Source organism: Lissotriton vulgaris, chromosome 12 (genome assembly GCF_964263255.1).
Source record: "Lissotriton vulgaris chromosome 12, aLisVul1.2, whole genome shotgun sequence".
NCBI lineage: Eukaryota > Metazoa > Chordata > Amphibia > Caudata > Salamandridae > Lissotriton > Lissotriton vulgaris.
In genome coordinates, this window is record NC_141700.1 from 445,344,764 (window position 1) to 445,367,592 (window position 22,829).

Genomic DNA, 22,829 nt, shown 5'->3' on the forward strand with positions numbered 1-22,829 from the left:
TTAATCTTTTTTCAAACAATTAAACTTGGCCTGTACAGGGATCGAACCTGTGACCTTGGCGTTATTAGCACCACGCTCTAACCATCTGAGCTAACAGGCCATTTTGCACAATTTCCTGGAAGTCCAGCATATGAAGAAGTGCTAATGATAGTTAACCCGGGAGATTTGGAAAGCTTAATTTCATAGGTTTACCATGAAGTTATAAATATATAATATCAACATGAAGAAACTAATATGACTTTAAAAAAGTTACAATACAAAAGAGATGTTCATACTTAGTGTTAAAACTTAGAACCATTAATGTTTTTTCCATGTGTTTTAGCAATAAATAACAATTCATCACCTATATGCAATTGATTCATTTAATCATTCTATCAGCTTCCCCTCAAAGGAAATATAGAGATACACATGATACAGAAGAAAATACATCTATTTTCAACATTAAAGGAGCATCAAGTATTGGCTTGGAGACTGATTGAAAATATGTCCTTGGCATTTTTAACTTTTTGCTCTAAAGACTAAACTAATAGGCTCACTAAATATATAGCATACTATTGAAGAAATAGCAGATGATGAAGTGCTACCGATTGTTAACCCGGGATAGTTGGAAAGCTTATATTCAGCTGTTTACATTCATACTATCTTTATATTTCATCAACAAGACAAAACAAAAATGACCTCAATAAATTGCAATAAATAAGAGATTAAGTTACTTGGCGTTAGAACTTAGAACCATTAATAGATATTTCAGGAGCTTTCAGAATAATAATTAATTCTACAACTATATCAAATGTATTTATCCAATCCTTCAAGCAGTGTTTGATCCAAGGTGATAAACAGTCAAAAATGAGACACAAGAAAAATTAATCTTTTTTCAAACAATTAAACTTGGCCTGTACAGGGATCGAACCTGTGACCTTGGCGTTATTAGCACCACGCTCTAACCATCTGAGCTAACAGGCCGTTTTGCACAATTTCCTGGAAGTCCAGCATATGAAGAAGTGCTAATGATAGTTAACCCGGGAGATTTGGAAAGCTTAATTTCAGAGGTTTACCATGAAGTTATAAATATATAATATCAACATGAAGAAACTAATATGACTTTAAAAAAGTTACAATACAAAAGAGATGTTCATACTTAGTGTTAAAACTTAGAACCATTAATGTTTTTTCCATGTGTTTTAGCAATAAATAACAATTCATCACCTATATGCAATTGATTCATTTAATCATTCGATCAGCTTCCCCTCAAAGGAAATATAGAGATACACATGATACAGAAGAAAATACATCTATTTTCAACATTAAAGGAGCATCAAGTATTGGCTTGGAGACTGATGAAAATATGTCCTTGGCATTTTTAACTTTTTGCTCTAAAGACTAAACTAATAGGCTCACTAAATATATAGCATACTATTGAAGAAATAGCAGATGATGAAGTGCTACTGATTGTTAACACGGGAGAGTTGGAAAGCTTATATTCAGCTGTTTACATTCATACTATCTTTATATTTCATCAACAAGACAAAACAAAAATGACCTCAATGAATTGCAATAAATAAGAGATTTAGTTACTTGGAGTTAGAACTTAGAACCATTAATAGATATTCCAGGAGCTTTCAGAATAATAATTAATTCTACAACTATATCAAATGTATTCATCCAATCCTTCAAGCAGTGTTTGATCCAAGGTGATAAACAGTCAAAAATGAGGCACAATATAAACTACTCTTTTTTCAAACAATTATACTTGGCCTGTACAGGGATCGAACCTGTGACCTTGGTGTTATTAGCACCACGCTCTAACCATCTGAGCTAACAAGCCATTTTGCACAAATTCCTGGAAGTCCAGCATGTGAAGAAGTGCTAATGATAGTTAACCCGGGAGATTTGGAAAGCTTAATTTCAGAGGTTTACCATGAAATTATAAATATATAATATCAACATGAAGAAACTAATATGACTTTAAAAAAATTACAATACAAAAGAGATTTTCATACTTAGTGTTAGAACTTAGAACCATTAATGTTTTTTCCATGTGTTTTAGCAATAAATAACAATTCATCACCTATATGCAATTGATTCAACTAATCGTTCTATCAGCTTCCCCTCAAAGGAAATATAGACATACACATGATACAGAAGAAAATACATCTATTTTCAACATTAAAGGAGCATCAAGTATTGGCTTGGAGACTGATTGAAGGTATGTCCTTGGCATTTTTAACTGTATGCTCTAAAGACTAAACTAATAGGCTCAAAAAATATATAGCATACCATTGAAGAAATAGCAGATGATGAAGTGCTACTGATTGTTAACCCCGGATAATTGGAAAGCTTATATTCAGCTGTTTACATTCATACTATCTTTATATTTCATCAACAAGACAAAACAAAAATGACCTCAATAAATTGCAATAAATAAGAGTTTAAGTTACTTGGCGTTAGAACTTAGAACCATTAATAGATATTCCAGGAGCTTTCAGAATAATAATTAATTCTACAACTATATCAAATGTATTTATCCAATCCTTCAAGCAGTGTTTGATCCAAGGTGATAAACAGTCAAAAATGAGACACAAGAAAAATTAATCTTTTTTCAAACAATTAAACTTGGCCTGTACAGGGATCGAACCTGTGACCTTGGCGTTATTAGCTCCACGCTCTAACCATCTGAGCTAACAGGCCATTTTGCACAATTTCCTGGAAGTCCAGCATATGAAGAAGTGCTAATGATAGTTAACCTGGGAGATTTGGAAAGCTTAATTTCAGAGGTTTACCATGAAGTTATAAATATATAATATCAACATGAAGAAACTAATTTGACTTTAAAAAAATTACAATACAAAAGATATGTTCATACTTAGTGTTAGAACTTAGAACCATTAATGTTTTTTCCATGTGTTTTAGCAATAAATAACAATTCATCACCTATATGCAATTGATTCATTTAATCATTCTATCAGCTTCCCCTCAAAGGAAATATAGAGATACACATGATACAGAAGAAAATACATCTATTTTCAACATTAAAGGAGCATCAAGTATTGGCTTGGAGACTGATTGAAAATATGTCCTTGGCATTTTTAACTTTTTGCTCTAAAGACTAAACTAATAGGCTCACTAAATATATAGCATACTATTGAAGAAATAGCAGATGATGAAGTGCTACCGATTGTTAACCCGGGATAGTTGGAAAGCTTATATTCAGCTGTTTACATTCATACTATCTTTATATTTCATCAACAAGACAAAACAAAAATGACCTCAATGAATTGCAATAAATAAGAGATTTAGTTACTTGGCGTTAGAACTTAGAACCATTAATAGATATTCCAGGAGCTTTCAGAATAATAATTAATTCTACAACTATATCAAATGTATTTATCCAATCCTTCAAGCAGCGTTTGATCCAAGGTAATAAACAGTCAAGAATGAGACGCAAGAAAAAATTAATCTTTTTTCAAACAATTAAACTTGGCCTGTATAGGGATCGAACCTGTGACCTTGTCGCTATTAGAACCACGCTCTAACCATCTGAGCTAACAGGCCATTTTGCATAAACTCCTGGAAGTCCAGCATATGAAGAAGTGCTAATGTTAGTTAACCCGGGAGATTTGGAAAGCTTAATTTCAGAGGTTTACCATGAAGTTATAAATATATAATATCAACATGAAGAAACTAATATGACTTTAAAAAAATTACAATACAAAAGAGATGTTCATACTTAGTGTTAGAACTTAGAACCATTAATGTTTTTTCCATGTGTTTTAGCAATAAATAACAATTCATCACCTATATGCAATTGATTCATTTAATCATTCTATCAGCTTCCCCTCAAAGGAAATATAGAGATACACATGATACAGAAGAAAATACATCTATTTTCAACATTAAAGGAGCATCAAGTATTGGCTTGGAGACTGATTGAAAATATGTCCTTGGCATTTTTAACTTTTTGCTCTAAAGACTAAACTAATAGGCTCACTAAATATATAGCATACTATTGAAGAAATAGCAGATGATGAAGTGCTACCGATTGTTAACCCGGGATAGTTGGAAAGCTTATATTCAGCTGTTTACATTCATACTATCTTTATATTTCATCAACAAGACAAAACAAAAATGACCTCAATAAATTGCAATAAATAAGAGATTAAGTTACTTGGCGTTAGAACTTAGAACCATTAATAGATATTTCAGGAGCTTTCAGAATAATAATTAATTCTACAACTATATCAAATGTATTTATCCAATCCTTCAAGCAGTGATTGATCCAAGGTGATAAACAGTCAAAAATGAGACACAAGAAAAATTAATCTTTTTTCAAACAATTAAACTTGGCCTGTACAGGGATCGAACCTGTGACCTTGGCGTTATTAGCACCACGCTCTAACCATCTGAGCTAACAGGCCATTTTGCACAATTTCCTGGAAGTCCAGCATATGAAGAAGTGCTAATGATAGTTAACCCGGGAGATTTGGAAAGCTTAATTTCATAGGTTTACCATGAAGTTATAAATATATAATATCAACATGAAGAAACTAATATGACTTTAAAAAAGTTACAATACAAAAGAGATGTTCATACTTAGTGTTAAAACTTAGAACCATTAATGTTTTTTCCATGTGTTTTAGCAATAAATAACAATTCATCACCTATATGCAATTGATTCATTTAATCATTCTATCAGCTTCCCCTCAAAGGAAATATAGAGATACACATGATACAGAAGAAAATACATCTATTTTCAACATTAAAGGAGCATCAAGTATTGGCTTGGAGACTGATTGAAAATATGTCCTTGGCATTTTTAACTTTTTGCTCTAAAGACTAAACTAATAGGCTCACTAAATATATAGCATACTATTGAAGAAATAGCAGATGATGAAGTGCTACCGATTGTTAACCCGGGATAGTTGGAAAGCTTATATTCAGCTGTTTACATTCATACTATCTTTATATTTCATCAACAAGACAAAACAAAAATGACCTCAATAAATTGCAATAAATAAGAGATTAAGTTACTTGGCGTTAGAACTTAGAACCATTAATAGATATTTCAGGAGCTTTCAGAATAATAATTAATTCTACAACTATATCAAATGTATTTATCCAATCCTTCAAGCAGTGTTTGATCCAAGGTGATAAACTGTCAAAAATGAGACACAAGAAAAATTAATCTTTTTTCAAACAATTAAACTTGGCCTGTACAGGGATCGAACCTGTGACCTTGGCGTTATTAGCACCACGCTCTAACCATCTGAGCTAACAGGCCGTTTTGCACAATTTCCTGGAAGTCCAGCATATGAAGAAGTGCTAATGATAGTTAACCCGGGAGATTTGGAAAGCTTAATTTCAGAGGTTTACCATGAAGTTATAAATATATAATATCAACATGAAGAAACTAATATGACTTTAAAAAAGTTACAATACAAAAGAGATGTTCATACTTAGTGTTAAAACTTAGAACCATTAATGTTTTTTCCATGTGTTTTAGCAATAAATAACAATTCATCACCTATATGCAATTGATTCATTTAATCATTCGATCAGCTTCCCCTCAAAGGAAATATAGAGATACACATGATACAGAAGAAAATACATCTATTTTCAACATTAAAGGAGCATCAAGTATTGGCTTGGAGACTGATGAAAATATGTCCTTGGCATTTTTAACTTTTTGCTCTAAAGACTAAACTAATAGGCTCACTAAATATATAGCATACTATTGAAGAAATAGCAGATGATGAAGTGCTACTGATTGTTAACACGGGAGAGTTGGAAAGCTTATATTCAGCTGTTTACATTCATACTATCTTTATATTTCATCAACAAGACAAAACAAAAATGACCTCAATGAATTGCAATAAATAAGAGATTTAGTTACTTGGAGTTAGAACTTAGAACCATTAATAGATATTCCAGGAGCTTTCAGAATAATAATTAATTCTACAACTATATCAAATGTATTCATCCAATCCTTCAAGCAGTGTTTGATCCAAGGTGATAAACAGTCAAAAATGAGGCACAATATAAACTACTCTTTTTTCAAACAATTATACTTGGCCTGTACAGGGATCGAACCTGTGACCTTGGTGTTATTAGCACCACGCTCTAACCATCTGAGCTAACAAGCCATTTTGCACAAATTCCTGGAAGTCCAGCATGTGAAGAAGTGCTAATGATAGTTAACCCGGGAGATTTGGAAAGCTTAATTTCAGAGGTTTACCATGAAATTATAAATATATAATATCAACATGAAGAAACTAATATGACTTTAAAAAAATTACAATACAAAAGAGATTTTCATACTTAGTGTTAGAACTTAGAACCATTAATGTTTTTTCCATGTGTTTTAGCAATAAATAACAATTCATCACCTATATGCAATTGATTCAACTAATCGTTCTATCAGCTTCCCCTCAAAGGAAATATAGACATACACATGATACAGAAGAAAATACATCTATTTTCAACATTAAAGGAGCATCAAGTATTGGCTTGGAGACTGATTGAAGGTATGTCCTTGGCATTTTTAACTGTATGCTCTAAAGACTAAACTAATAGGCTCAAAAAATATATAGCATACCATTGAAGAAATAGCAGATGATGAAGTGCTACTGATTGTTAACCCCGGATAATTGGAAAGCTTATATTCAGCTGTTTACATTCATACTATCTTTATATTTCATCAACAAGACAAAACAAAAATGACCTCAATAAATTGCAATAAATAAGAGTTTAAGTTACTTGGCGTTAGAACTTAGAACCATTAATAGATATTCCAGGAGCTTTCAGAATAATAATTAATTCTACAACTATATCAAATGTATTTATCCAATCCTTCAAGCAGTGTTTGATCCAAGGTGATAAACAGTCAAAAATGAGACACAAGAAAAATTAATCTTTTTTCAAACAATTAAACTTGGCCTGTACAGGGATCGAACCTGTGACCTTGGCGTTATTAGCTCCACGCTCTAACCATCTGAGCTAACAGGCCATTTTGCACAATTTCCTGGAAGTCCAGCATATGAAGAAGTGCTAATGATAGTTAACCTGGGAGATTTGGAAAGCTTAATTTCAGAGGTTTACCATGAAGTTATAAATATATAATATCAACATGAAGAAACTAATTTGACTTTAAAAAAATTACAATACAAAAGATATGTTCATACTTAGTGTTAGAACTTAGAACCATTAATGTTTTTTCCATGTGTTTTTAGCAATAAATAACAATTCATCACCTATATGCAATTGATTCATTTAATCATTCTATCAGCTTCCCCTCAAAGGAAATATAGAGATACACATGATACAGAAGAAAATACATCTATTTTCAACATTAAAGGAGCATCAAGTATTGGCTTGGAGACTGATTGAAAATATGTCCTTGGCATTTTTAACTTTTTGCTCTAAAGACTAAACTAATAGGCTCACTAAATATATAGCATACTATTGAAGAAATAGCAGATGATGAAGTGCTACCGATTGTTAACCCGGGATAGTTGGAAAGCTTATATTCAGCTGTTTACATTCATACTATCTTTATATTTCATCAACAAGACAAAACAAAAATGACCTCAATGAATTGCAATAAATAAGAGATTTAGTTACTTGGCGTTAGAACTTAGAACCATTAATAGATATTCCAGGAGCTTTCAGAATAATAATTAATTCTACAACTATATCAAATGTATTTATCCAATCCTTCAAGCAGCGTTTGATCCAAGGTAATAAACAGTCAAGAATGAGACGCAAGAAAAAATTAATCTTTTTTCAAACAATTAAACTTGGCCTGTATAGGGATCGAACCTGTGACCTTGTCGCTATTAGAACCACGCTCTAACCATCTGAGCTAACAGGCCATTTTGCATAAACTCCTGGAAGTCCAGCATATGAAGAAGTGCTAATGTTAGTTAACCCGGGAGATTTGGAAAGCTTAATTTCAGAGGTTTACCATGAAGTTATAAATATATAATATCAACATGAAGAAACTAATATGACTTTAAAAAAATTACAATACAAAAGAGATGTTCATACTTAGTGTTAGAACTTAGAACCATTAATGTTTTTTCCATGTGTTTTAGCAATAAATAACAATTCATCACCTATATGCAATTGATTCATTTAATCATTCTATCAGCTTCCCCTCAAAGGAAATATAGAGATACACATGATACAGAAGAAAATACATCTATTTTCAACATTAAAGGAGCATCAAGTATTGGCTTGGAGACTGATTGAAAATATGTCCTTGGCATTTTTAACTTTTTGCTCTAAAGACTAAACTAATAGGCTCACTAAATATATAGCATACTATTGAAGAAATAGCAGATGATGAAGTGCTACCGATTGTTAACCCGGGATAGTTGGAAAGCTTATATTCAGCTGTTTACATTCATACTATCTTTATATTTCATCAACAAGACAAAACAAAAATGACCTCAATAAATTGCAATAAATAAGAGATTACGTTACTTGGCGTTAGAACTTAGAACCATTAATAGATATTTCAGGAGCTTTCAGAATAATAATTAATTCTACAACTATATCAAATGTATTTATCCAATCCTTCAAGCAGTGTTTGATCCAAGGTGATAAACAGTCAAAAATGAGACACAAGAAAAATTAATCTTTTTTCAAACAATTAAACTTGGCCTGTACAGGGATCGAACCTGTGACCTTGGCGTTATTAGCACCACGCTCTAACCATCTGAGCTAACAGGCCGTTTTGCACAATTTCCTGGAAGTCCAGCATATGAAGAAGTGCTAATGATAGTTAACCCGGGAGATTTGGAAAGCTTAATTTCAGAGGTTTACCATGAAGTTATAAATATATAATATCAACATGAAGAAACTAATATGACTTTAAAAAAGTTACAATACAAAAGAGATGTTCATACTTAGTGTTAAAACTTAGAACCATTAATGTTTTTTCCATGTGTTTTAGCAATAAATAACAATTCATCACCTATATGCAATTGATTCATTTAATCATTCTATCAGCTTCCCCTCAAAGGAAATATAGAGATACACATGATACAGAAGAAAATACATCTATTTTCAACATTAAAGGAGCATCAAGTATTGGCTTGGAGACTGATTGAAAATATGTCCTTGGCATTTTTAACTTTTTGCTCTAAAGACTAAACTAATAGGCTCACTAAATATATAGCATACTATTGAAGAAATAGCAGATGATGAAGTGCTACCGATTGTTAACCCGGGATAGTTGGAAAGCTTATATTCAGCTGTTTGCATTCATACTATCTCTATATTTCATCAACAAGACAAAACAAAAATGACCTCAATAAATTGCAATAAATAAGAGATTAAGTTACTTGGCGTTAGAACTTAGAACCATTAATAGATATTTCAGGAGCTTTCAGAATAATAATTAATTCTACAACTATATCAAATGTATTTATCCAATCCTTCAAGCAGTGTTTGATCCAAGGTGATAAACAGTCAAAAATGAGACACAAGAAAAATTAATCTTTTTTCAAACAATTAAACTTGGCCTGTACAGGGATCGAACCTGTGACCTTGGCGTTATTAGCACCACGCTCTAACCATCTGAGCTAACAGGCCGTTTTGCACAATTTCCTGGAAGTCCAGCATATGAAGAAGTGCTAATGATAGTTAACCCTGGAGATTTGGAAAGCTTTATTTCAGAGGTTTACCATGAAGTTATAAATATATAATATCAACATGAAGAAACTAATATGACTTTAAAAAAGTTACAATACAAAAGAGATGTTCATACTTAGTGTTAAAACTTAGAACCATTAATGTTTTTTCCATGTGTTTTAGCAATAAATAACAATTCATCACCTATATGCAATTGATTCATTTAATCATTCTATCAGCTTCCCCTCAAAGGAAATATAGAGATACACATGATACAGAAGAAAATACATCTATTTTCAACATTAAAGGAGCATCAAGTATTGGCTTGGAGACTGATGAAAATATGTCCTTGGCATTTTTAACTTTTTGCTCTAAAGACTAAACTAATAGGCTCACTAAATATATAGCATACTATTGAAGAAATAGCAGATGATGAAGTGCTACTGATTGTTAACCCGGGATAGTTGGAAAGCTTATATTCAGCTGTTTACATTCATACTATCTTTATATTTCATCAACAAGACAAAACAAAAATGACCTCAATGAATTGCAATAAATAAGAGATTTAGTTACTTGGAGTTAGAACTTAGAACCATTAATAGATATTCCAGGAGCTTTCAGAATAATAATTAATTCTACAACTATATCAAATGTATTTATCCAATCCTTCAAGCAGTGTTTGATCCAAGGTGATAAACAGTCAAAAATGAGACACAAGAAAAATTAATCTTTTTTCAAACAATTAAACTTGGCCTGTACAGGGATCGAACCTGTGACCTTGGCGTTATTAGCTCCACGCTCTAACCATCTGAGCTAACAGGCCGTTTTGCACAATTTCCTGGAAGTCCAGCATATGAAGAAGTGCTAATGATAGTTAACCTGGGAGATTTGGAAAGCTTAATTTCAGAGGTTTACCATGAAGTTATAAATATATAATATCAACATGAAGAAACTAATTTGACTTTAAAAAAATTACAATACAAAAGATATGTTCATACTTAGTGTTAGAACTTAGAACCATTAATGTTTTTTCCATGTGTTTTAGCAATAAATAACAATTCATCACCTATATGCAATTGATTCATTTAATCATTCTATCAGCTTCCCCTCAAAGGAAATATAGAGATACACATGATACAGAAGAAAATACATCTATTTTCAACATTAAAGGAGCATCAAGTATTGGCTTGGAGACTGATTGAAAATATGTCCTTGGCATTTTTAACTTTTTGCTCTAAAGACTAAACTAATAGGCTCACTAAATATATAGCATACTATTGAAGAAATAGCAGATGATGAAGTGCTACCGATTGTTAACCCGGGATAGTTGGAAAGCTTATATTCAGCTGTTTACATTCATACTATCTTTATATTTCATCAACAAGACAAAACAAAAATGACCTCAATGAATTGCAATAAATAAGAGATTTAGTTACTTGGCGTTAGAACTTAGAACCATTAATAGATATTCCAGGAGCTTTCAGAATAATAATTAATTCTACAACTATATCAAATGTATTTATCCAATCCTTCAAGCAGCGTTTGATCCAAGGTAATAAACAGTCAAGAATGAGACGCAAGAAAAAATTAATCTTTTTTCAAACAATTAAACTTGGCCTGTATAGGGATCGAACCTGTGACCTTGTCGCTATTAGAACCACGCTCTAACCATCTGAGCTAACAGGCCATTTTGCATAAGCTCCTGGAAGTCCAGCATATGAAGAAGTGCTAATGTTAGTTAACCCGGGAGATTTGGAAAGCTTAATTTCAGAGGTTTACCATGAAGTTATAAATATATAATATCAACATGAAGAAACTAATATGACTTTAAAAAAATTACAATACAAAAGAGATGTTCATACTTAGTGTTAGAACTTAGAACCATTAATGTTTTTTCCATGTGTTTTAGCAATAAATAACAATTCATCACCTATATGCAATTGATTCATTTAATCATTCTATCAGCTTCCCCTCAAAGGAAATATAGAGATACACATGATACAGAAGAAAATACATCTATTTTCAACATTAAAGGAGCATCAAGTATTGGCTTGGAGACTGATTGAAAATATGTCCTTGGCATTTTTAACTTTTTGCTCTAAAGACTAAACTAATAGGCTCACTAAATATATAGCATACTATTGAAGAAATAGCAGATGATGAAGTGCTACCGATTGTTAACCCGGGATAGTTGGAAAGCTTATATTCAGCTGTTTACATTCATACTATCTTTATATTTCATCAACAAGACAAAACAAAAATGACCTCAATAAATTGCAATAAATAAGAGATTACGTTACTTGGCGTTAGAACTTAGAACCATTAATAGATATTTCAGGAGCTTTCAGAATAATAATTAATTCTACAACTATATCAAATGTATTTATCCAATCCTTCAAGCAGTGTTTGATCCAAGGTGATAAACAGTCAAAAATGAGACACAAGAAAAATTAATCTTTTTTCAAACAATTAAACTTGGCCTGTACAGGGATCGAACCTGTGACCTTGGCGTTATTAGCACCACGCTCTAACCATCTGAGCTAACAGGCCGTTTTGCACAATTTCCTGGAAGTCCAGCATATGAAGAAGTGCTAATGATAGTTAACCCGGGAGATTTGGAAAGCTTAATTTCAGAGGTTTACCATGAAGTTATAAATATATAATATCAACATGAAGAAACTAATATGACTTTAAAAAAGTTACAATACAAAAGAGATGTTCATACTTAGTGTTAAAACTTAGAACCATTAATGTTTTTTCCATGTGTTTTAGCAATAAATAACAATTCATCACCTATATGCAATTGATTCATTTAATCATTCTATCAGCTTCCCCTCAAAGGAAATATAGAGATACACATGATACAGAAGAAAATACATCTATTTTCAACATTAAAGGAGCATCAAGTATTGGCTTGGAGACTGATTGAAAATATGTCCTTGGCATTTTTAACTTTTTGCTCTAAAGACTAAACTAATAGGCTCACTAAATATATAGCATACTATTGAAGAAATAGCAGATGATGAAGTGCTACCGATTGTTAACCCGGGATAGTTGGAAAGCTTATATTCAGCTGTTTGCATTCATACTATCTCTATATTTCATCAACAAGACAAAACAAAAATGACCTCAATAAATTGCAATAAATAAGAGATTAAGTTACTTGGCGTTAGAACTTAGAACCATTAATAGATATTTCAGGAGCTTTCAGAATAATAATTAATTCTACAACTATATCAAATGTATTTATCCAATCCTTCAAGCAGTGTTTGATCCAAGGTGATAAACAGTCAAAAATGAGACACAAGAAAAATTAATCTTTTTTCAAACAATTAAACTTGGCCTGTACAGGGATCGAACCTGTGACCTTGGCGTTATTAGCACCACGCTCTAACCATCTGAGCTAACAGGCCGTTTTGCACAATTTCCTGGAAGTCCAGCATATGAAGAAGTGCTAATGATAGTTAACCCTGGAGATTTGGAAAGCTTTATTTCAGAGGTTTACCATGAAGTTATAAATATATAATATCAACATGAAGAAACTAATATGACTTTAAAAAAGTTACAATACAAAAGAGATGTTCATACTTAGTGTTAAAACTTAGAACCATTAATGTTTTTTCCATGTGTTTTAGCAATAAATAACAATTCATCACCTATATGCAATTGATTCATTTAATCATTCTATCAGCTTCCCCTCAAAGGAAATATAGAGATACACATGATACAGAAGAAAATACATCTATTTTCAACATTAAAGGAGCATCAAGTATTGGCTTGGAGACTGATGAAAATATGTCCTTGGCATTTTTAACTTTTTGCTCTAAAGACTAAACTAATAGGCTCACTAAATATATAGCATACTATTGAAGAAATAGCAGATGATGAAGTGCTACTGATTGTTAACCCGGGATAGTTGGAAAGCTTATATTCAGCTGTTTACATTCATACTATCTTTATATTTCATCAACAAGACAAAACAAAAATGACCTCAATGAATTGCAATAAATAAGAGATTTAGTTACTTGGAGTTAGAACTTAGAACCATTAATAGATATTCCAGGAGCTTTCAGAATAATAATTAATTCTACAACTATATCAAATGTATTCATCCAATCCTTCAAGCAGTGTTTGATCCAAGGTGATAAACAGTCAAAAATGAGACACAATATAAACTACTCTTTTTTCAAACAATTATACTTGGCCTGTACAGGGATCGAACCTGTGACCTTGGTGTTAATAGCACCACGCTCTAACCATCTGAGCTAACAAGCCATTTTGCACAAATTCCTGGAAGTCCAGCATGTGAAGAAGTGCTAATGATAGTTAACCCGGGAGATTTGGAAAGCTTAATTTCAGAGGTTTACCATGAAATTATAAATATATAATATCAACATGAAGAAACTAATATGACTTTAAAAAAATTACAATACAAAAGAGATTTTCATACTTAGTGTTAGAACTTAGAACCATTAATGTTTTTTCCATGTGTTTTAGCAATAAATAACAATTCATCACCTATATGCAATTGATTCAACTAATCGTTCTATCAGCTTCCCCTCAAAGGAAATATAGACATACACATGATACAGAAGAAAATATATCTATTTTCAACATTAAAGGAGCATCAAGTATTGGCTTGGAGACTGATTGAAGGTATGTCCTTGGCATTTTTATCTGTATGCTCTAAAGACTAAACTAATAGGCTCAAAAAATATATAGCATACCATTGAAGAAATAGCAGATGATGAAGTGCTACTGATTGTTAACCCGGGATAATTGGAAAGCTTATATTCAGCTGTTTACATTCATACTATCTTTATATTTCATCAACAAGACAAAACAAAAATGACCTCAATAAATTGCAATAAATAAGAGTTTAAGTTACTTGGCGTTAGAACTTAGAACCATTAATAGATATTCCAGGAGCTTTCAGAATAATAATTAATTCTACAACTATATCAAATGTATTTATCCAATCCTTCAAGCAGTGTTTGATCCAAGGTGATAAACAGTCAAAAATGAGACACAAGAAAAATTAATCTTTTTTCAAACAATTAAACTTGGCCTGTACAGGGATCGAACCTGTGACCTTGGCGTTATTAGCTCCACGCTCTAACCATCTGAGCTAACAGGCCGTTTTGCACAATTTCCTGGAAGTCCAGCATATGAAGAAGTGCTAATGATAGTTAACCCGGGAGATTTGGAAAGCTTAATTTCAGAGGTTTACCATGAAATTATAAATATATAATATCAACATGAAGAAACTAATATGACTTTAAAAAAATTACAATACAAAAGAGATTTTCATACTTAGTGTTAGAACTTAGAACCATTAATGTTTTTTCCATGTGTTTTAGCAATAAATAACAATTCATCACCTATATGCAATTGATTCAACTAATCGTTCTATCAGCTTCCCCTCAAAGGAAATATAGACATACACATGATACAGAAGAAAATATATCTATTTTCAACATTAAAGGAGCATCAAGTATTGGCTTGGAGACTGATTGAAGGTATGTCCTTGGCATTTTTAACTGTATGCTCTAAAGACTAAACTAATAGGCTCAAAAAATATATAGCATACCATTGAAGAACTAGCAGATGATGAAGTGCTACTGATTGTTAACCCGGGATAATTGGAAAGCTTATATTCAGCTGTTTACATTCATACTATCTTTATATTTCATCAACAAGACAAAACAAAAATGACCTCAATAAATTGCAATAAATAAGAGTTTAAGTTACTTGGCGTTAGAACTTAGAACCATTAATAGATATTCCAGGAGCTTTCAGAATAATAATTAATTCTACAACTATATCAAATGTATTTATCCAATCCTTCAAGCAGTGTTTGATCCAAGGTGATAAACAGTCAAAAATGAGACACAAGTAAAATTAATCTTTTTTCAAACAATTAAACTTGGCCTGTACAGGGATCGAACCTGTGACCTTGGCGTTATTAGCTCCACGCTCTAACCATCTGAGCTAACAGGCCGTTTTGCACAATTTCCTGGAAGTCCAGCATATGAAGAAGTGCTAATGATAGTTAACCTGGGAGATTTGGAAAGCTTAATTTCAGAGGTTTACCATGAAGTTATAAATATATAATATCAACATGAAGAAACTAATATGACTTTAAAAAAATTACAATACAAAAGATATGTTCATACTTAGTGTTAGAACTTAGAACCATTAATGTTTTTTCCATGTGTTTTAGCAATAAATAACAATTCATCACCTATATGCAATTGATTCATTTAATCATTCTATCAGCTTCCCCTCAAAGGAAATATAGAGATACACATGATACAGAAGAAAATACATCTATTTTCAACATTAAAGGAGCATCAAGTATTGGCTTGGAGACTGATTGAAAATATGTCCTTGGCATTTTTAACTTTTTGCTCTAAAGACTAAACTAATAGGCTCACTAAATATATAGCATACTATTGAAGAAATAGCAGATGATGAAGTGCTACTGATTGTTAACCCGGGATAGTTGGAAAGCTTATATTCAGCTGTTTACATTCATACTATCTTTATATTTCATCAACAAGACAAAACAAAAATGACCTCAATGAATTGCAATAAATAAGAGATTTAGTTACTTGGCGTTAGAACTTAGAACCATTAATAGATATTCCAGGAGCTTTCAGAATAATAATTAATTCTACAACTATATCAAATGTATTTATCCAATCCTTCAAGCAGCGTTTGATCCAAGGTAATAAACAGTCAAGAATGAGACGCAAGAAAAAATTAATCTTTTTTCAAACAATTAAACTTGGCCTGTATAGGGATCGAACCTGTGACCTTGTCGCTATTAGAACCACGCTCTAACCATCTGAGCTAACAGGACATTTTGCATAAACTCCTGGAAGTCCAGCATATGAAGAAGTGCTAATGATAGTTAACCCGGGAGATTTGGAAAGCTTAAATTCAGAGGTTTACCATGAAGTTATAAATATATAATATCAACATGAAGAAACTAATATGACTTTAAAAAAATTACAATACAAAAGAGATTTTCATACTTAGTGTTAGAACTTAGAACCATTAATGTTTTTTCCATGTGTTTTAGCAATAAATAACAATTCATCACCTATATGCAATTGATTCATTTAATCATTCTATCAGCTCCCCCTCAAAGGAAATATAGAGATACACATGATACAGAAGAAAATACATCTATTTTCAACATTAAAGGAGCATCAAGTATTGGCTTGGAGACTGATTGAAAGTATGTCCTTGGCATTTGTAACTTTTTGCTCTAAAGACTAAACTAATAGGCTCACTAAATATATAGCATACTATTGAAGAAATAGCAGATGATGAAGTGCTACTGATTGTTAACCCGGGATAGTTGGAAAGCTTATATTCAGCTGTTTACATTCATACTATCTTTATATTTCATCAACAAGACAAAACAAAAATGACCTCAATGAATTGCAATAAATAAGAGATTTAGTTACTTGGAGTTAGAACTTAGAACCATTAATAGATATTCCAGGAGCTTTCAGAATAATAATTAATTCTACAACTATATCAAATGTATTCATCCAATCCTTCAAGCAGTGTTTGATCCACGGTGATAAACAGTCAAAAAGGAGACACAAGAAAAATTAATCTTTTTTCAAACAATTAAACTTAGCCTGTACAGGGATCTAACCTGTGACCTTGGCGTTATTAGCACCAAGCTCTAACAATCTGAGCTAACAAGCCATTTTGCCCAAATTCCTGGAAGTCCAGCATGTGAAGAACTGCTAATGATAGTTAACCCGGGAGATTTGGATAGCTGAATTTCAGAGGTTTACCATGAAATTATAAATATATAATATCAACATGAAGAAACTAATATGACTTTAAAAAAATTACAATACAAAAGAGATTTTCATATTTAGTGTTAGTACTTAGAACCATTAATGTTTTTTCCATGTGTTTTAGCAATAAATAACAATTCATCACCTATATGCAATTGATTCATCTAATCGTTCTATCAGCTTCCCCTCAAAGGAAATATAGACATACACATGATACAGAAGAAAATACATCTATTTTCAACATTAAAGGAGCATCAAGTATTGGCTTGGAGACTGATTGAAGGTATGTCCTTGGCATTTTTAACTTTATGCTCTAAAGACTAAACTAATAGGCTCAATAAATATATAGCATACCATTGAAGAAATAGCAGATGATGAAGTGCTATTGATTGTTAACCCGGGATAGTTGGAAAGCTTATATTCAGCTGTTTACATTCATACTATCTTTATATTTCATCAACAAGACAAAACAAAAATGACCTCAATAAATTGCAATAAATAAGAGTTTAAGTTACTTGGCGTTAGAACTTAGAACCATTAATAGATATTCCAGGAGCTTTCAGAATAATAATTAATTCTACAACTATATCAAATGTATTTATCCAATCCTTCAAGCAGTGTTTGATCCAAGGTGATAAACAGTCAAAAATGAGACAAAAGAAAAATTAATCTTTTTTCAAACGATTAAACTTGGCCTGTACAGGGATCGAACCTGTGACCTTGGCGTTATTAGCACCACGCTCTAACCATCTGAGCTAACAGGTCGTTTTGCACAATTTCCTGGAAGTCCAGCATATGAAGAAGTGCTAATGATAGTTAACCTGGGAGATTTGCAAAGCTTAATTTCAGAGGTTTACCATGAAGTTATAAATATATAATATCAACATGAAGAAACTAATATGACTTTAAAAAAATTACAATACAAAAGAGATGTTCATACTTAGTGTTAGAACTTAGAACCATTAATGTTTTTCCATGTGTTTTAGCAATAAATAACAATTCATCACCTATATGCAATTGATTCATTTAATCATTCTATCAGCTTCCCCTCAAAGGAAATATAGAGATACACATGATACAGAAGAAAATACATCTATTTTCAACATTAAAGGAGCATCAAGTATTGGCTTGGAGACTGATTGAAAGTATGTCCTTGGCATTTTTAACTTTTTGCTCTAAAGACTAAACTAATAGGCTCACTAAATATATAGCATACTATTGAAGAAATAGCAGATGATGAAGTGCTACTGATTGTTAACCCGGGATAGTTGGAAAGCTTATATTCAGCTGTTTACATTCATACTATCTTTATATTTCATCAACAAGACAAAACAAAAATGACCTCAATGAATTGCAATAAATAAGAGATTTAGTTACTTGGAGTTAGAACTTAGAACCATTAATAGATATTCCAGGAGCTTTCAGAATAATAATTAATTCTACAACTATATCAAATGTATTCATCCAATCCTTCAAGCAGTGTTTGATCCACGGTGATAAACAGTCAAAAAGGAGACACAAGAAAAATTAATCTTTTTTCAAACGATTAAACTTGGCCTGTACAGGGATCGAACCTGTGACCTTGGCGTTATTAGCACCACGCTCTAACCATCTGAGCTAACAGGTCGTTTTGTACAATTTCCTGGAAGTCCAGCATATGAAGAAGTGCTAATGATAGTTAACCTGGGAGATTTGGAAAGCTTAATTTCAGAGGTTTACCATGAAGTTATAAATATATAATATCAACATGAAGAAACTAATATGACTTTAAAAAAATTACAATACAAAAGAGATGTTCATACTTAGTGTTAGAACTTAGAACCATTAATGTTTTTTCCATGTGTTTTAGCAATAAATAACAATTCATCACCTATATGCAATTGATTCATTTAATCATTCTATCAGCTTCCCCTCAAAGGAAATATAGAGATACACATGATACAGAAGAAAATACATCTATTTTCAACATTAAAGGAGCATCAAGTATTGGCTTGGAGACTGATTGAAAATATGTCCTTGGCATTTTTAACTTTTTGCTCTAAAGACTAAACTAATAGGCTCACTAAATATATAGCATACTATTGAAGAAATAGCAGATGATGAAGTGCTACCGATTGTTAACCCGGGATAGTTGGAAAGCTTATATTCAGCTGTTTACATTCATACTATCTTTATATTTCATCAACAAGACAAAACAAAAATGACCTCAATGAATTGCAATAAATAAGAGATTTAGTTACTTGGCGTTAGAACTTAGACTCATTATTAGATATTCCAGGAGCTTTCAGAATAATAATTATTTCTACAACTATATGAAATATATTCATCCAATCCTTCAAGCTCCGTTTGATCCAAGGTGATAAACAGTCAAAAATTAGACACAAGAAAAATTTATCTTTTTACAAACAATTAAACTTGGCCTGTACAGGGATCGAACTTGTGACCTTGGTGTTATTAGCACCACACTCTAACCATCTGAGCTAACAGGCCGTTTTGCATGAAATGCTGGAAGTCCAGCATATGAAGAAGTGCTAATGATAGTTAACCCGGGCGATTTGGAAAGCTTAATTTCAGAGGTTTACCATGAAGTTATAAATATATAATATCAACATGAAGAAACTAATATGACTTTAAAACAATTACAATACAAAAGAGATTTTCATACTTAGTGTTAGAACTTAGAACCATTAATGTTTTTTCCATGTGTTTTAGCAATAAATAACAATTCATCACTTATATGCAATTGATTCATTTAATCATTCTATCAGCTTCCCCTCAAAGAAAATATAGAGATACACATGATACAGAAGAAAATACATCTATTTTCAACATTAAAGGAGCATCAAGTATTGGCTAGGAGATTGATTGAAAGTATGTCCTTGGCATTTTTAACTTTATGCTCTAAAGACTAAACTAATAGGCTCACTAAATATATAGCATACCATTGAAGAAATAGCAGATGATGAAGTGCTACCGATTGTTAACCCGGGATAGTTGGAAAGCTTATATTAAGCTGTTTACATTCATACTATCTTTATATTTCATCAACAAGACAAAACAAAAATGACCTCAATGAATTGCAATAAATAAGAGATTTAGTTACTTGATGTTAGAACTTAGAACCATTAATAGATATTCCAGGAGCTTTCAGAATAATAATTAATTCTACAACTATATCAAATGTATTTATCCAATCCTTCAAGCAGCGTTTGATCCAAGGTAATAAACAGTCAAGAATGAGACGCAAGAAAAAATTAATCTTTTTTCAAACAATTAAACTTGGCCTGTATAGGGATCGAACCTGTGACCTTGTCGCTATTAGAACCACGCTCTAACCATCTGAGCTAACAGGCCATTTTGCATAAACTCCTGGAAGTCCAGCATATGAAGAAGTGCTAATGATAGTTAACCAGGGAGATTTGGAAAGCTTAATTTCAGAAGTTTACCATGAAGTTATACTTATATAATATCAACATGAAGAAACTAATATGACTCTAAAAAAATTACAATACAAAAGAGATGTTCATACTTAGTGTTAGAACTTAGAACCATTAATGTTTTTTCCATGTGTTTTAGCAATAAATAATAATTCATCACCTATATGCAATTGATTCATCTAATCATTCTATCAGCTTCCCCTCAAAGGAAATATAGACATACACATGATACAGAAGAAAATACATCTATTTTCAACATTAAAGGAGCATCAAGTATTGGCTTGGAGACTGATTGAAAGTATGTCCTTGGCATTTTTAACTTTATGCTCTAAAGACTAAACTAATAGGCTCACTAAATATATAGCATACTATTGAAGAAATAGCAGATGATGAAGTGCTACTGATTGTTAACCCGGGATAGTTGGAAAGCTTATATTCAGCTGTTTACATTCATACTATCTTTATATTTCATCAACAAGACAAAACAAAAATGACCTCAATGAATTGCAATAAATAAGAGATTTAGTTACTTGGCGTTAGAACTTAGACTCATTAATAGATATTCCAGGAGCTTTCAGAATAATAATTAATTCTACAACTATATGAAATATATTCATCCAATCCTTCAAGCTCCGTTTGATCCAAGGTGATAAACAGTCAAAAATGAGACACAAGAAAAATGTATCTTTTTACAAACAATTAAACTTGGCCTGTACAGGGATCGAACCTGTGACCTTGGCGTTATTAGCACCACACTCTAACCATCTGAGCTAACAGGCCGTTTTGCATGAATTGCTGGAAGTCCAGCATATAATGAAGTGCTAATGATAGTTAACCCGGGAGATTTGGAAAGCTTAATTTCAGAGGTTTACCATGAAATTATAAATATATAATATCAACATGAAGAAACTAATATGACTTTTAAAAAATTACAAGACAAAAGAGATTTTCATACTCAGTGTTAGAACTTAGAACCATTAATGTTTTTTTCCATGTGTTTTAGCAATAAATAACAATTCATCACCTATATGCAATTGATTCATCTAATCATTCTATCAGCTTCCCCTCAAAGGAAATATAGACATACACATGATACAGAAGAAAATACATCTATTTTCAACATTAAAGGAGCATCAAGTATTGGCTTGGAGACTGATTGAAGGTATGTCCTTGGCATTTTTAACTTTATGCTCTAAAGACTAAACTAATAGGCTCAATAAATATATAGCATACCGTTGAAGAAATAGCAGATGATGAAGTGCTATCGATTGTTAACCCGGGATAGTTGGAAAGCTTATATTCAGCTGTTTACATTCATACTATCTTTATATTTCATCAACAAGACAAAACAAAAATGACCTCAATAAATTGCAATAAATAGAAGATTTAGTTACTTGGCGTTTGAACTTAGAACCATTAATAGATATTCCAGGAGCTTTCAGAATAATAATTAATTCTACAACTATATCAAATGTATTCATCCAATCCTTCAAGCAGCGTTTGATCCAAGGTGATAAACAGTCAAGAATGAAACACAAGAAAAATTAATCTTTTTTCAAACAATTAAACTTGGCCTGTACATTGATCGAACCTGTGACGTTGGCGTTATTAGCACCACGCTCTAACCATCTGAGCTAACAAGCCGTTTTGCCCAAATTCCTGGAAGTCCAGCATGTGAAGAACTGCTAATGATAGTTAACCCGGGAGATTTGGATAGCTGAATTTCAGAGGTTTACCATGAAATTATAAATATATAATATCAACATGAAGAAACTACTATGACTTTAAAACAATTACAACACAAAAGAGATTTTCATACTTAGTGTTAGAACTTAGAACCATTAATGTTTTTTCCATGTGTTTTAGCAATAAATAACAATTCATCACCTATATGCAATTGATTCATCTAATCATTCTATCAGCTTCCCCTCAA

At 31.8% G+C, this 22,829-nt stretch overlaps 9 non-coding genes across 9 annotated transcripts; all 9 read right to left on the bottom strand.

The window, feature by feature from the left end:
• Positions 1-26: 26 nt before the first annotated feature.
• Positions 27-100, bottom strand: TRNAI-AAU (transfer RNA isoleucine (anticodon AAU)). The gene has a single exon. It is a non-coding gene; the product is annotated as a tRNA-Ile (tRNA).
• A 789-nt stretch (positions 101-889) lies between these two features.
• TRNAI-AAU (transfer RNA isoleucine (anticodon AAU)) lies at positions 890-963 on the bottom strand. Its single transcript has one exon. It is a non-coding gene; the product is annotated as a tRNA-Ile (tRNA).
• A 3,378-nt stretch (positions 964-4,341) lies between these two features.
• On the bottom strand, positions 4,342-4,415 carry TRNAI-AAU (transfer RNA isoleucine (anticodon AAU)). The gene has a single exon. It is a non-coding gene; the product is annotated as a tRNA-Ile (tRNA).
• Positions 4,416-5,204: 789 nt separating this feature from the next.
• TRNAI-AAU (transfer RNA isoleucine (anticodon AAU)) lies at positions 5,205-5,278 on the bottom strand. The gene has a single exon. It is a non-coding gene; the product is annotated as a tRNA-Ile (tRNA).
• Positions 5,279-8,657: 3,379 nt separating this feature from the next.
• TRNAI-AAU (transfer RNA isoleucine (anticodon AAU)) lies at positions 8,658-8,731 on the bottom strand. The gene has a single exon. It is a non-coding gene; the product is annotated as a tRNA-Ile (tRNA).
• Positions 8,732-9,520: 789 nt separating this feature from the next.
• TRNAI-AAU (transfer RNA isoleucine (anticodon AAU)) lies at positions 9,521-9,594 on the bottom strand. Its single transcript has one exon. It is a non-coding gene; the product is annotated as a tRNA-Ile (tRNA).
• Positions 9,595-12,109: 2,515 nt separating this feature from the next.
• On the bottom strand, positions 12,110-12,183 carry TRNAI-AAU (transfer RNA isoleucine (anticodon AAU)). Its single transcript has one exon. It is a non-coding gene; the product is annotated as a tRNA-Ile (tRNA).
• Positions 12,184-12,972: 789 nt separating this feature from the next.
• Positions 12,973-13,046, bottom strand: TRNAI-AAU (transfer RNA isoleucine (anticodon AAU)). The gene has a single exon. It is a non-coding gene; the product is annotated as a tRNA-Ile (tRNA).
• A 788-nt stretch (positions 13,047-13,834) lies between these two features.
• TRNAN-AUU (transfer RNA asparagine (anticodon AUU)) lies at positions 13,835-13,908 on the bottom strand. The gene has a single exon. It is a non-coding gene; the product is annotated as a tRNA-Asn (tRNA).
• Positions 13,909-22,829: the final 8,921 nt, after the last annotated feature.